At 47.5% G+C, this 15,954-nt stretch overlaps 1 protein-coding gene across 7 annotated transcripts in view; it reads left to right on the top strand.

Annotated features, from left to right (window-relative positions):
• The window catches only part of LOC135391015 (gamma-aminobutyric acid type B receptor subunit 2-like), a 351,059-nt gene that overhangs the window by 145,799 nt on the left and 189,306 nt on the right, over positions 1-15,954 (top strand). The window lies entirely within an intron of this gene.

Below are 15,954 nucleotides of genomic sequence, written 5' to 3'. Positions count from 1 at the left end.
TTTATTCTCTTGCTATTTCTTCTCTTCACTGCAATACAGTACTCGTCTCCATACTTGTCAGTGTATTGAGATGCTGTTGGTGAACACAACTGATTATAAACCCTTTCTTTCCTAAACCCTCTGATAATTGGTCCACCCGAGGTTGACTCTATCTACGGCACCCTTAAGACGCGCTGAGAGCTCTCTTATTCCCCTCCTCCTAGTCATTCTTCCTTTTCTCCTCATCCGGGCTTTATTTTCACACCCTTTCGATTTTCAGACAACGTACGCCTATGGCATGTGAGATTTTCAAAAATCGATATCCCTCCCTCCCACCCGCACCCCCAATGTCTTCGACTTCATCATACAAAGCCGTCGGTGATGTAAAGTCACTCAACCTTCGGGGCCTTTTTCTTTGTTTCCTTCATTCTTTACATTATCTCTCACTCTCTCCCTCTCTCCTTCCTTTTCTCTGTTTGAAAGTACATCGTCTTCCATTCTTTTCAGCTTTCCCTCTCACCCGCCTTTTCTTTCCTCTCTCGACCATTGTTTTTCCTTAGAAAGACTGGTACACCACAGCTACCAAAATTTTCTGCCCTCTTCAACAATGGCGGACGATCGTTCTATTGTGCTTCACGCTTTTTATATGTATACACATATCGTTTGTTATTTTTTCCCATTAGCTCCATTATCCTTCTTTCTTTTTCTTTCGTTCTCCGACTCGCACATTTCGTTTAACCCTACGCTTAGTCATTATGCAAACTTCTTCAGGGATTTCAGTGCACGAAGCACACTACGTCATGCAACACCGGTACGAATTATGAGTGAAGGCAGCGCAAGAACATTCCTCGGCCTCCTCTTTCAGTTGAATATCTCCTTTCACGGCGCTTACGGCTGTGCTGGAGGAAGCGATGGAAAAGAACGTTGTTTTAACGCGACACCATCCTGGCGGCATCACGGAGTCCATTAGCGCCACCGCGCGTGGATAAGGGTTGGCGATAGTGGAGGTAGGGAGAAAAGGAGGGCTAGTTTTTGTGGTGATGGCTTCGCTAACCAGGAAAGCTACTCTTTGCGGCGTTACTATATAATGATGGAAACGTGTTAGCTATGAGAGAAGGCTGGTTAGGGGAGACAGATGTGCTTGTTTATTTTGTCCTGCTTGTCCTTCGTTTGCTCGTTCGTGGTTTCATCTGGGTTGAATGACGTTTAAACGGCTCCCCGTCTGTCGTTGCCCTTGCGTTCGATTGAGGATGATTTTGGGGCATTCGTGGTTGCAAGGCACCCGGCAAACGTTTACACGTTTACGTACTAAAGCAGTACTTAATTATAAGTACTTTAGTTCTTAAGTAAGTTTGCATACTGAAATAAGTACTTCAGTACATAAGTAAGTATAAGCCCTTAAGCGCATAAGTAAGTTTAACATAAATAACTTTAGACGGTGAAGTACGTTAGTACTTGCGTAAGTTCGGTCCTCACTATGAGCGACTCATTATTTGAGTTCGTACGTTTCTGAAGTAAGTACTTTAGTACTTAAATCAGTTCACATACTGAAGTAAGTACCTTAGTGCTTAAATAAGTTTGCATATTGAAGTATCCACTTTAGGGAGTTTATATACTGAAGTAAGTACTTTAGTATTTAAAAGTACTTAACAGAACATTTGAATTACTACAAAAAGGTACAGTCCGTTCAGTCTCGACCGAGGACGGTAGGAGGGTAAGGTAAACATTGCTTTCAGCGCCGTCTGTCGGACATTTCCGGAGCACGTTAAATACCTCCAGGTGGTCGAAAATCCGGTAAATTGTTCTTCTGCCTGTGAGTTTTACAGCTTGCAATGTGGGTTGATTTAAGTTACGGGAATCGACAACTATACTTTTTCTTTTTCTTCTTCTTTCCTATGTTACTCTGTTAAGCAGCTCAGCGTGTTGCTTCAAATTGTGATTTTCGTGCTACGTGCTGTATTGTTTCCTCTCCTGTAACAACCCTGCAAAGGGTTAACAGTATGAATAAATAAATAAATAAATTGCCCACATACCTATCCTCCGGTACATGCGTCATGTGGCCACCTAAACATGGGCTGACTCACCTTATATGTAAATCCACTCCCAAAATACTACGTAGTACTAAAAGGGTTTCGACGACTCACGGAAAAGAAGAGAAATACGAGAATGTCTTGTGTCAGATGCGGCAGGGAGAAAAACACAACGTGGATATCAAAACAATGGGATTTTACCTTTGTGTGACAAGAACAACAACAACAATAAATGAAGGAGAAGTGAGGATGATCCCTTTGGATGAACTCCAATGCTCTTCATGCTAAATAGGGAAGCTGATACGATAGTCCACGTGAAGAGAGCTTTCCAGCATGTTTATAGACTCGAAAAATCATAATTATGGCTTCATGTTTCCGATAAATGCCGTAATGACATTGCAATGCCTTAGGCAACAATGTGGAGGGAAATTTTCTGTGCCATATGCGACTCCGTCAGTGCGTACATGACAATCTTCTACAACAACAACAACAATAAATGATGACGACGAGATGGGGTGTTTCACCGCGGCGGTGCGGTACCCTACCCCATTGCACGTGGAACATTATGTGAAGATGATGAAGGAAGGATGAAAACACAAGAAAGAACTAAAGCGTCTGGAGCAATCCAGTGGACGACAGGAAGTCCATGAACAGGTGAAGAACCCGACGATGGAGCACAGGATCTTCATAGGGGCCAATGAGTGCAGCTAAGGTGAGCGGCCTCTTGCTGATACGGGCAAGCTCATCACACAACATCCGCCTTTGCGGGCAGTAGAGTGAACATTCCATAAGAATGTGCTGGGCGGTCGCCACGACACCGCAGGTGGAACAGAGGCCCGTGTCACAGCATCTGATCATGCACTTGAATTGCGGAGTGAAAGCCACATTGAGCCGGAGTCTACGCAGGAGGGAGGTAACATGGCGTAATAGACGGGCAGGCAAAGAAAACGACAAATTTGGGTCTACCGAATACATGAGAGATTGAGCCGTGATGTCCCGGCGCCATTGCTGCAGAGCCAAGGGTTGAAACCATGCAGTTAGTAGGGTCCTTCTGTCGGCACTCGACAGCACGATGGGCACGGCTGTCGGGGACTCGTGGGCAGCCGTTGCTACTCTGTCAGCCTCCTCATTGCCTCTTAGACCGCAGTGACCTGGAATCCACTGCAGGGATATATGATGACCTTCATCATGTAGACGCTGAACTTGGTGGAGACTGTCTACTACGATGGAGGCTAGAGACTTCAACTTGTCAAGCTGACAGGGCGAAAGGAGGAGAGATGAGAAGGTTGCTTGCTCGGCTTTAACAGAGGGACAACAAACGCATCTTTCCAGCTCGCCGGCACTTCCCCGTTTCTCCATGAGGTGTCGTAGACATGGAGCAGACAGGAAATACCCACATCGCTAAGATTTCGGATGGACCGAAAAGTGATGCCGTCTGCACCTGGCGAGGAGTTGGCACGTGAGAAGTGTACGGCAGCCCAGAATTCGGCAACGGAAAATTCCATGTCCGTCACGTCGTTGATCACTGGCTGTCTACCCGCAATGGCTTCTTGGATTGTAGAAGTATGGTCATGAAATATTTCAGTTTGTGCAGCCTGCGACCTTGCAGAGTTACTCTTACCAAAGTCGTGTGCCACGTCAACCTCAGATTTCTTGAGAGACAAAGCGGGCGCACCAAAGGATTTCTAGGTGAAGGGGTCTCCTTCAGACTCCGGGCCACACGCCAAACCTTGGAGACACGAGCAAAAGGCGAGAGACCGGCCCAGAACTGGCGCCAACGCCTTCTATCCACAGCCTGTAGCCCCCTTTTGGACAAGCCGTGCTGCACGCCGTGCTGCTGAAATGTCTTGAAGCAGACCTGTTCGTCGAGCTTTTCGTTCCGCCCTCCTCCTACACGCCCGGAGTTGTTCAACGTAAGGATTGGTTCCCATATGACCCGTCGGGACCTTCACAGTTCGGGATGACGACCAGAGGGAGGCACTGAGCACGTCAGTGAGTTGTTCAGCTGACATGTCCGGTTGTGCCCAGCCCTTGCTGTACTCTCGAAAAGTGCTCAATTTGACTAGTCTGACCATTTTTGTGCATGACTGCTGGCTGTACCTGGAGCATGAAATATAAATGTGCAGATGGTCACTTCCTACAACAACTTCACGTTCTAGGTGCTTATCTTAGCAGTTCTTATCTTAGCAAATTCAGACTGTCATTAACGTACATCTTTTTTTTTCTTCACATGTTCGACGTCAATCACACGTTAAAGGGAGACTCCGGGACAATCCGAAACTATTATAATGGCTGTGTAAATATGTCCGATACATTCTTCCAAAATGAGAAATACAGTTGGTTTGGCAATATGGGACTCATTAGTTGCCAAAAGAGCTGGGAAGCTCAAAACGAAACCGAAACTTCTGAAGGTTCCCTCTAATACCTCCTGTACCATGCGTGACGTCACCGGTAGTCTCGTGTGGGCCACCGGCTGTTTTTCAGGCACGCGCTTTGTAACTTCTTGTATCGCCAACTGTAGGATGGCGATACAAGAAGTTACAAAGCGCGCTTTGTAACTTCTTCGTGTCGCATGGATGACCAGTCGTCTGCTTCTTCGATTTCGTTCTAAAATATTCGCCAGTAGTAAAAGCAAGACCTACAGAAAGCCGTACATCAGGAATACCGGTGAGGTGAAGCACAGTGTTGCTTGACTGCTTTTCCGTGGAGGAGCGCCTGATCACTCGAAGCAAAATATTCATTTCATAATCATCTGGGCCACTTGGGGATGAGAAATTGTATTCACTGAAATATCATAGGGTACGGATTGATGTCGCACTGTTACTTCAACACGTTTTTGATGCGGAGTTTCCCTTTAAACACGTTCGCCGAAAACCACCGTTTCCAGGTTTCCAAAAGATGAGCATATTTTTCCTTCCGAAGTTGAGAAAGCATAATTTTTTTCTTAAAACATTAAACATAAAACATTTCTAAAAACATAAAACATTTTTTTCTTTTTCTCTTTCAACTCAACTCAACTCAACTCCAGAACAACAAAGAAAGAAAGAAACAAACAAACTAACAAGAACCGTGCTGAGGCAACGTTCAAATGACTGCCCATTATGCGTCCTCTATTGCGTGACGTCAGCTGACTGATCGCGCGACAGGACCTGCAAAGTAGGGGGTTCTAAATAGAGACCCAGTTGGAGGAGCTACTGCACGGCAGCACCAAAGCCCATTGGGAAGGAAAGCGAGTGGTCATTCCGCAACGGTCTTGGAAGGAGTGCCCGGAGTCACGCCACCCAAGTAGAAGCGTTCGAGGAACGTTTTTCCCGGGCTATTATCGTGCTCTCTCGTTGACGTCTGTGTTCGGGGAGAACATGCCATAGTATATAACGCCCCGGGTTCGCCTCCTCGCTTGCCATTGAAAGACGTTGTTTGTGCGTGACACTGTTGCTTCCGCTAATGGGCGTAGCCCTAGACGCCGCGGGGTAGTGTGCTCTGTTCGGCTCGAAACGGGAATGTGGTTGCTATCTACAAGGTGTCTCTCTCTCTCTTTTTTTTTTTTTTTTCGCTACAGATTTTTCATAAACAAAACTATAAGGGCTATAGACATCCTGTTTTCACTTCTATCATCTCTGGGACGGCGGAAGTTCTTGGCCATCTGTTGATCAACCGTGGAATGACTAATTACCTAAAAATCGGTAATTAACTTTTTTAACCATAAAAGCTACGAAGTTGTCCCAATAAGAACATCTGTTCCTTTCGGTCACCTGATATCGTAGCCGTTTCGAGAACCAAAATCCCAAGCAGCACAATGTAGTGAAAGTCGAGTGCAACAGGGGTGTACGGATAGGTGGATGGCCTTCAACAGACTCGTAAAACTAAAGAACATTGATAAGACACATACCGTCCACCCCTATTGCACTCGACTTTCAGTACATTGTGCTGCTTGGGATCCGTTCGGCACGTCGTCCGCAAAAATTCGTGAAGGAACACCTTTTTTTTTCTTTACTTTGCTCATTGCGCATCTTCGGAGACACGTCTTCCCTTCACCCCCATGTGAGAGGGTGAAGGAGCACAGTACCACCTCATGCGTCGAAGATGAGCTTTAACTTGTGAAAACAAAACAAAAAAACATGTATCGGGTGACGCTATCGGAACTCCCCTTACCTTGGGTTGCATTTTTGTTTTCTTTCAATCTTTTTCCAGGCCGCAAGAGGCGACAGTGTGCTTTTTCACCCTCTCACATTGGGAGTGAAGGAAAGACGGTTCTCCGAAGATGCGCAATGAACAAAAAAAAAGGTGTTCCTTCACGAATTTTGTGCGGACGATCTACCGAACGGATTTTTCTTCTGAAAACGGCTACGATATCAGGTGACCGATAGGAACAGATGTTCTCATTGGGACAACTTCGTAGCTCTTATATTTAAAAAGTTAATTAACGATTTTTAGGGATTATTTTTAAAATGGAGAGACACCCCCCCTGTATAAGGTTCGCATGCGGAAGGGAAGCAGTGTTGGTTGTGGCTTGGGCGTGGTGAGTGGGGCTCGCTGCACTGTAAGGAAAAAAATAGAGTATACCCAACTCTCTGAGATCACTCTTTTCTTAGCGTAATGTTCACTCCTTGTTTTAATATATTAGTTTATTTATTTATTACATTACCTCAAGGGCACCACATGAGGGCACAAGCACGGCAATGGTTGTACAGTGCAGTATAGTATACAATTATAACACCTTACACAAGAATACGAACAGTGCTAACACTACGACATACACACAATATTAGACACAATATATACGCAGAATATTAATGCAGTAATAAGGTGTTTCATTACATGAATCAGTGTATGCGAAGTAAGTGAATAAGTTGTTACGAAATTGATGCGAGTCTGATATTATTTATTTATTTATCTCAATGCTTAATATCGCTAGTGATGAGGGGAGGTCATTAAAATCGGGAGCGGTTTTCACAGAGAAGGATTATAGGATTATATATAAATATATACTCTTGATTCGACGATCATTCAACGAAAAGTTTGTTAGGTATAACCCGTTACACTGTTAGTACTCGTTAATCCAATTTACGCTGTTTTTACGGCGTTATTGCATTTAGTAAGTTGATTTAAAGTTTAATTAAACTTGAGGGTTCAAGGCATATTGTAGCGTACAAATTTCACATCGTAGAAAGGAGGATGCCGTTACTTTGACAGCAATGCTAAAGGAACGCGATTCGTCCGTCGAATCGTCCGTGATTTATGGGCGAGAGAAAACCTTCTCCTTCTCAAGAGGCACGACAATGCGAGGAGGAGGCCTCCGACTGGTCTCCGCCATTGATCTCGCGCCATGATTGGACGAATCGTTTGCGGAGACCAATGAGAGAGCGCATCGCACTGTCGTTAGTCTTGAGAGGGAGAGGGAAAGCGTAAATTGAGTAGTTGTGAGGCGGAAGGAATGCCAGGGTGGGGCGCATTCTTGACAGCAGCGTTTTGATAACGAAAGGAAAGTTAGGTAGCAAGCGAGCTGGTGGTGACGATCCATGACCTCGATCCATGACGAACCATGACCTCGATCCATGACCCTACCTCGTCTCGGGTTTTCAAGTCAACGTGCGTTTTGATGCTTCAATTAAGGGCTTCATGCTGTGAATTTGGTAGGTAACGTGAACCTGAATCTCTGAATCTCTCATGAAGATGGACGTTTCACAATATTTTTTTAAATTCGTGCTGGCACCTCGAATCAACTGTGGCCTTGAGTGGTGTACAGACGTGGACGGAGGACAGCAGGAAGGAGTGGTGGACAGGGGCGAGGGGATAGTATGCGTCCTTTGCCGACTTCAAGGGGAACCGGCACGACCGGAAAGCCCCAGACGGCTCAGCTGGTGCCGGGATTCGAACTCGTGTCGCCTCCCAGCCTCGGCGTGGAACAGTTGGAATATGGCCGTCTTCGGGAAAGCCAGACAGCGGCGAGATTCGAACCACGCTTCTCTCGATTACCGGTCGAGCGCCCTGACCAATCCCGCTGCTGTCTGGCCGTTTTCGATGACTACCATATATTTCAACTGCTCTGTCGTGTTTGTCCCTTTGTATATCCTATACATCGTATGTATTACTTTCCTCGGCGTGGTTTTCATGAGATGAAGGCGATTGAAGTCGCGGAGTGATAGTTATATTATCACAGTACAGTAACAGTATCGTGACTAGCGCAAGTCTTAGTAAAGTCCTACTTTATCGTTAGCAGTGGTAGTGGCCATCTCGCCACATTAGGAGCTGGTCCTAGCACTTGTATGGCTACCGGCCTCGGTGGCTCAGTCGGTAGCGTGTTCGCCTTCTGATCCCGGGATCGCGGGTTCGAACCCAGCCGAGGACGCCAGCAACTTGGTGGCAGGGTACAAGTTGCTTAGACATGCCATCTTCCGCGAAGGACGTTAAATACGGGGGTGCCGTGTGATAAGCTTTCATCGCACGTTAAAGAACCCAGGTGGGCAAAAGCAATCTACAGACCGACCGCTGTGGCATCGCTCATGATCTCAGTTGTCTCGCGACGTAAACACTCAATTATTATTAATTATTATTCCTTGTATGGCTGTATGGCTGTGTGATTGTAGGGCACGGTATGGGACAGTCCCATCACAAGAACTGCTGTCGTTGAGATTGATCTCGTGAGAATGAATGAATGGATGAAGGAATAAATAAATCAATGAATAAAAATAAGTAAATAAAACTGCTTCGTGCGACCTTGTTTCGTGAATATGCGAGCTATCATTATCAACTTGTAAATCAACTACTAAGTGCTGACTTACTGACTCCCTGAGTGCTGTCTTACTCTTTGAGCGAAAATGTGCGTACCTCAAACTCCGTGCTCTCCGATAAGGGATGTATAAGGCATGTGTGGCCTCAGTAATGAGACGCCACTGCGCATCAAAATAGTTCCCTTAATGGAAAAAGCATGCGCACGGTCATTCCTGTTGCGCTAATGGTCAGCGTCTCGCGCTTGCTCAGCACGGACGCTTATTCTGTTGCTCCTGCTTTCCCTGCTAAGCCTAAACCTATTGCTTTCAAATTTGTGTAGCTCTGTAGGCCTTTGTGCCAATGGAGCGATGACCGGACTTCCGCGTGCCGGCCATGGACCGGCCACCCGACGGAGATGATCCTTCCACGATTCATCATCCTCCTCTACGTGAGCGTAGTCGCTCTCCGATGGTTCGAGACCCAGCAGCGGAACCGCCGTCACCTCCGTCTTCCGCCACCGCCAGCCCACCTGTATCACCCCAACCCAGCCTATCACCGTGTTCTTGCGATGGAGGATTGACAAGCGTGTTGGCGTTGAAAGGTCAGCTGTTGCACAATGGTCCGAGACGACCCCAATGTATGCCACTGTTGTCACTGATCCCGTGAATGATCAGGAGCAGGACATTGGGGATCCTTTTACCCTTGTCACGTACAAAAAGAACAGGCCTCAGGGCATTCCAGTTCTGTTCAAGCCGGTGCAACCGGACAAGTCCTTCTGGAAGGTGAACCCCAACCTGGTTGCGAAAGACATTCGGTCTGCTGCGCAGGAGCTAATAGCGCACCATCGTGTAAATAAGGACGGCTCGATGTGCATCTTCGTCACCACGGAGGGCGCAGTCTCCAACGTCCTTTCACTTCGAAATATCGCTAGTATTCACGTCGAAGTCAGCATCCCTTCGTCATATGTGAAGAACCAAGCAAAAATCAATGACGTTCCGCTTGCTTATACCAATGAGGATCTCACCTCCTACTCAGAAGGCGAAGGTGTCATAGCGGCTCGTCGGCAAATGCGGTACGTTTCCAATGACGACGGCTCGGATCGCTACGTCCCTTTGAGGAGTGTGATCCTGACGTTTCAGTCCAGTCAAAAGTTACCTATGGAAGTTCACTTGAGATTCTCAATCCATAAGGTACATGAGTACGTAGAAGGCCCGCTACAGTGCTTTCACTGCCAAAGGTTTGGTCACCTCGCACGCAACTGTCGCTAGCCCCAACGCTGCAAAATTTGCGCCGGCCGACATAATTTCAAAGAATGCACGGCTCGGCGTCAGCCGAAATGTGCTAACTGCAGAGGACCCCACGTTGTCTCACATTCCCAATGCCCCTATAAACGCCAAACTATCAAGCGCTTTCAAGGGTCTGTTATCAGCATATCCTAACCTGTGAGAGACCATCATGCGTCCGATACTCGTGTGCAACATCACCGCCCCTATGTCTCTGAGGGCCCCTCTACGTCACCGCGGCCTTCTCGAATTGGACAGAAGCCCCCTCGTCAGCTTGATGGCAACGCAGCTGGCGTCTAACACAGTAGTAATGGGAAAAAGACGCTAATGCCAGCTACACTTGACGCCGATACACCCCAGCTTTCACGGGCAACTTATGCTGAGGCTATACGAAGGCCTTGGAAATGCGCTACGCCGAAGCCAGTGGTTTCCCGACGATCGAAGCACGCACACACCACAGTATCGAGTGACAGTACCACAATTTCTGTCCTCCCCCATCTAGTTCTGGCCGCACTCAAAGCGGTTGTGTCCTCTTTCCCTGCTGCTGCGTCCTTACCCGAAGTACAGCACCTTCTTGCTGTGGAAGGAGTGCTAACATCCCTGCATGGACAGTCTTTATAGGAGACCTACAGTGCTGCAGTGGAACGCGAGGGGCATTCGCAATAGGCTCCCCGACCTAAAGTTGTTTCTTCTAAAATATCCCATTCCCATACTTGCCATAAGCGAAGCGTACATTAAGGACGACTTTAGACTCAGCGGGTACAACGTATTTACATCTGGCAGCCAAGGCGTATCAAGGACTGCTTTGTGTTCGGAAGGACCTAACGGCTGCCCAATTACCCAGGCCCAGGCCAACCCAGGACCAAATTTGTTAGGTTAATTAACTGGAAGGAATTTCGAACGTCTTGTACAGAATTGGCGCAGCTGAACATGTCAGCAGAGCAGCTAACCGAAACGCTGACTACTTCTCTTCGATGCTGTTCGCGAACCGTAAAGGTCGCGACAGGACATATGGGAACACATCCTCGTGTGGAACAACTACGAGCGCAAAGGCGGAGAGCTGAACGAAAGGCTAGACGATCGGAGCTGTTTCAAGACATCATAGAAGCCCGGCATGCTGCCAGGGTAGTACAGAAAGAACTAGAGAATGTTGACAGAGAGCGCTGGCGTCAATTCTGCGCAACGCTGTCGCCTTTTACTCGCGCTGCTAGAGTGTGGAGCGTGGCCGGAGTCTGAGAGAGACCCTCCCGCCCAAAAATCCTTTGGGTGTGCTAGCGCTGTCTCTCATGCGGTCCGTGAACTCTGTTGCGCGGGACTTCTGCAAGATTGTATCCGCAAATTCGCAAGCTTCGAACACTGACGTATTCCGCACTTTCACTTCCGGGATACAGGAGGCGATCTCACGAAGAGAACCAGTGGTGAACGAACAGATGGATATGGACATCACATTGGGTGAATTCAGAGCCGCGGTATGCCTGTCACGATACAATCGACGCCAGGTGGAGATGGAATCTCCTATCGAGCCATCCGGAACCTTAGCGACGACTGTGTTTCCTGTGTGACCCATGTCTTCAATACATCATGGAGAAGCGGTGAAGTGCCGCAGTCTTGGAAAGATGCCGTAGTAGTCCCGTTGTTAAAGCCTGGAAAGCATTCATCTGACCTGCCATCCTTTCGTCCAGTTAGCCTGACGAGTTGTCTTGGTAAAGTCTTGGAGCGAATGGTCTTGCATAGACTGGAGCGGTGGCTTGAGGGTCATCGTACCTTCCCCGAAGAGACGGCAGGCTTCCGTCGGAATCGTAGCTCCATAGACTCGATCTCGTCACTACCGTCTGCAAGCGAGGAGCCAGAAGAAAATAGTCATGGCAGTGTTCCTGGACGTCAAGAGAGCCTACGACACCGTCAGTCATGCCAACGTTCTGCATCTATTTGCAAGCAGGCGTTCCCGACAGAATGTTCTTGTGGCTGGCTGATTTTTTGCGCCACAGAACACTCTCTGTTCGCACAAAAGGAGGAGTCACTTCGAACGTTGTCTTGACTCAGGGCGTACCACAAGGCAGCTTTTTAAGTCCTATCCTTTTTAACCTTGTAATGGCAGACCTAAAGTCCTGTATCGCCCCTAGAGTCAATATATCTATCTATGCTGATGACGTCTGCATTTGGACTGTTGGGAAATCGAGGCCTGCAATCCTACGCTGTCTTCAGCATTCCCTGGATAACATCTTGCGGTACCTAACAGAGGCAGGCATGGATATATCAACTGAGAAAACAGCAGTCATGGCTTTTACTCGGAAGCATATGCATCGGTATCAGCTGTTCCTTGGCGATACGCCTCTTAGGCAGGTAGCACACCATAGATTCCTGGGTGTCATCCTACTCCAACTTGTCCTGGAAGAAACACATCGATCACCTGGACACAAAGGCACACCGGTGGATTTCCGTCATTCGCCACTTTGCTGGGCCGAAGTGGGAAATGAATGAGAAGTCTCTTCTGGCCATCCACAAAGCCCCAGTCCGAGGGCCTACGAGTCTTGCACGGAATTTCACAGACGCAAGAACAACGATTGCGGTGTATTCTAGCACGGAGCTTAAGGGTATATCTTGGCATTTCATGAGCTGCGGAAACGCGGATGGTGATAGCAGAAGCCCGCGAAATACCCATTGGAGTCTTACGGCAGAGGGAAACCATTCGCCATTACTTGCGCCTCAGAGCACACCACCGCCGCCATCCACTAATAGCAAAAGTTTGTCGCCGGAAGCAATGTAACGCATACAACTGTTTCATGGAAGTGAAACCTAAGGTTCCCCCGTTTTCTGCAAGATCAGCGGTGTCCACGACGCCTCCGTGGTCGCTTCCAGTACCATCGATCGCATTGTGAATTCCTGGTCTTAATGTCAAACGAAACCAAGTGCCTACATCAGTTCTGAAATATCTTGCAGCGGATATGATGCACAGTCGATATTCTGACCACACTGCAGTTTTCACTGACGGATCCTCCAGTCATGAATACTCATCGTCTGCATTTTTTATTCCAACTGACGGTGTGTCACAGATACCGTCACTCACACCGCACATCATCAACGTCGGCTGAGCTATATGCTATCCTGTTGTTTCTACGTAAGACGTCCTGTGACGATCCGCGGGCCTGGGTCATCTACTCAGATTCAAAGGCTGCTCTTCAATGTATAGCCAACATGGGAATATGTGGATCGCTCGCCCCAGTTGTCACTGATATCTCCATCAGGTTCAGCGTCTAAGCGATCACGGTCATCATATATACCTGCAGTGGGTCCCGGGTCACTGTGGTTTGAGCGGAAATGAAGAAGCCGACAGAACGGCAACGGCTGCCCAACGTGCTGCGTACGCTCCGAACGTGGCGTCGTAGCGAACATTCAGCACGTCCTAATAGAATGTAAGCTCTACGAAACGGAGAGGCGGCAACTCAGTGCTCAGCTTTGCGGTGCTAGCCGACAGACGTTCAACCTGGCTGCAGTTCAGAGCCATGTGCAACACCGTCGAGGTCTTCTGATGTTCTTGGAGTTCCTCTTGGCTACCGCGGCTTGCTCCAGACGCTGTAGGGTCCTCCCCTGCATCTCAAGGACAATTGTCGCTTCTTTCATGTGCTTCTTCCTTTTGTGTGACGTAGCGTTGCGCAACCAGAGGACGGGAGTTCAAGAGTTGTACTTGCACATAACTTCATTTTCATATTTCACATCTCATGCTTCTCGTGTAATGGGGTAGTGTACTCTCAAGCGGTGAATCACCCCAGGCCATAGTCATGATTTATTTGTTGTTGTTGTTGTTGTTGTTGCGCAAATATTTTGCGACGACATTCCGACATGTCGCGAGAAATATTCTGCAATCTTGTTGCATGTGAAATAAACTTTCTTTAAACAGACTTTCAGAGAGACGGTAAACTGTCGAGGTGTGTTTTGAAAAGATTGAAGTCTTCGTCGCATTTTCGTTCGATTTAATCGCGTTCGGAAGCCGACATAGCAAAAATAAATAAGCTTTGTGCAACGGCAGCAACAGCGTGTACGCCTTTGGGCCAGTGTTTTATAACACCGCAATTCCAAGAACGCATGGACACTATATCTTGTTTGCTGCGTAACGCTGGTTTTATAACGGCTATAAATTCGACACCGAACCCTGGAATCTCACCTTGAGGTGCGTCTTGAACTCCATTGTTGTTGAGGATCACCTACTCTAAGTACCCGTTTGGTAAAGGCTAAGTCGTTCGTATTGTATGCCTTTAGGGCGGTCTTATACTACAGTCATATATCTTTTTGTACTGTGCACTATAACTAGAAGTGTTAGGGAAACCCTGACGCTTCCCACATTCCGACTCTCTATCGCCACCAGCCAACCAGAGCGCATTGACTGAATTGTGAAGGGAAACGTTTGACGACGACGACACAACTTCTTGGTGAAGTACTGTGTGAAAACCTTAGTCAAAACGGTTGTTTTTAAATATTAGGGCAAAAATTGGCACATTTTTCTGCTATCAGATGGCGCTCAGAGTCGTAGCGTGTGACGCATCTTCGTTCACCTAAAACTCTCTTTCTGTCGTCGCAATCGGGGTTTAGGTTTTCCTTTTACGATTATGATGTTTCTACATCATAATCGTAAAAGGAAAAGGAAAACCTAAACCGCGCTACTGATGTTCGCGCGCCCTTCCTTTGCAAATAGCAACTACGAGTACGACCAAGAACTTTTCACACTGAGAGAATTTTATTCCCCCCTCCCCCGAAAGTGAACCAGTGAGTGTTTCTCGTTGCCTAACATCTCCCCCTTTCCTTTTCCCCCTTTCCCTTTATGTTTCCTTCTGCATCTTTCCTGCTTGTTTGTTTTTTCTCACTTTTCTGGCTCTATTGTTCCACTCACAAACGCGTTTTGGACTAGCTAGTCCTGACTGTGCCGGGACTAACCTCTCCATATTTTTCTTTCGTATCCAATCCAATCCAATCCTCCCAAAGTAACAAGCATTTACCTGGACGATTGTAATGTTTCTAGTTTACTGTTGCTGTTACAATCGAAAATTGGCCATTCCTTTCGTTTCCGTGCTCTCCACAGCTATATCTGAAGACCGCAAGTTGATAATTTGTTTTGATAGGCAGTTGGTTTACAAAGTAGGCGTTGTTGCCTGCGCTCGTAGTGCCGAACTCAGCCGCCACACAGGCGCCTATCAAAGAACGGCACGGACACAATATTCCGTCCGGACCAACATAGTACCTTCGGATCAGATAATATTCGGTATCGTTTTGTGAGGGTTCGCAGTGTTAATGCGCATAGTTTTTGTTGGATCCGCGGTTATTCGTGGAGGACTTCATATTTCTGCTTAAAAAAAGTGAGGTTCGCTTGGCAATTTTCAAAGTTCAATTGAAAAAATAAAATTCCCTCAATTAAAAATTGTCCAAACCTTTCCTAAATGGCGGCAAAAGTTTCCAGAAGTAATTGCCGGAAGTCCCATAACCTTTTGTAGGGCTCTTACTTCGGTGCGTGGGGCTTTAAGAGCAGAGAGCAGCCATCCGTGTTCGTCCAGCGAAAAGAATGAGAGTGCGAGCTTCGTCTTTCGGCTCGCCTCGTGCTGCTCGGTGGTGGTGGTGGTAGAGCTTGCCGTGGTCGGCCTCACGTATGTGGGCAACGTCACGACTCACGCCCTGGGGGAATGTGCGTCCTGGGCCGACTTCTAAGGGAACTGTGCCGACATATGTCTGAAAGCGTCTGAGGAAAACCCAGGAAAAACCCCAGACAGCACAGCCGGCACCGGGATTCGAACCCGGGTGCCTCCCAGTCTCGACGTGACATGGCAAGCACGCTAACCACTGAGCCACGGGAGCTCGGACATTCGTTTTCATGGCAGAAAATCTAAAGTAGTGACGCAGAAGCAAGCGGTGAATTGTGAGTAAAAAAAAAAAAAGGTTTGCGATGACGCGAAAGGTGCAGTCTA

This window comes from Ornithodoros turicata, chromosome 4, assembly GCF_037126465.1.
Source record: "Ornithodoros turicata isolate Travis chromosome 4, ASM3712646v1, whole genome shotgun sequence".
Lineage (NCBI taxonomy): Eukaryota > Metazoa > Arthropoda > Arachnida > Ixodida > Argasidae > Ornithodoros > Ornithodoros turicata.
Note: the sequence above shows the minus strand (reverse complement) of the source record. Positions and strands in the feature narration are given on the sequence as shown.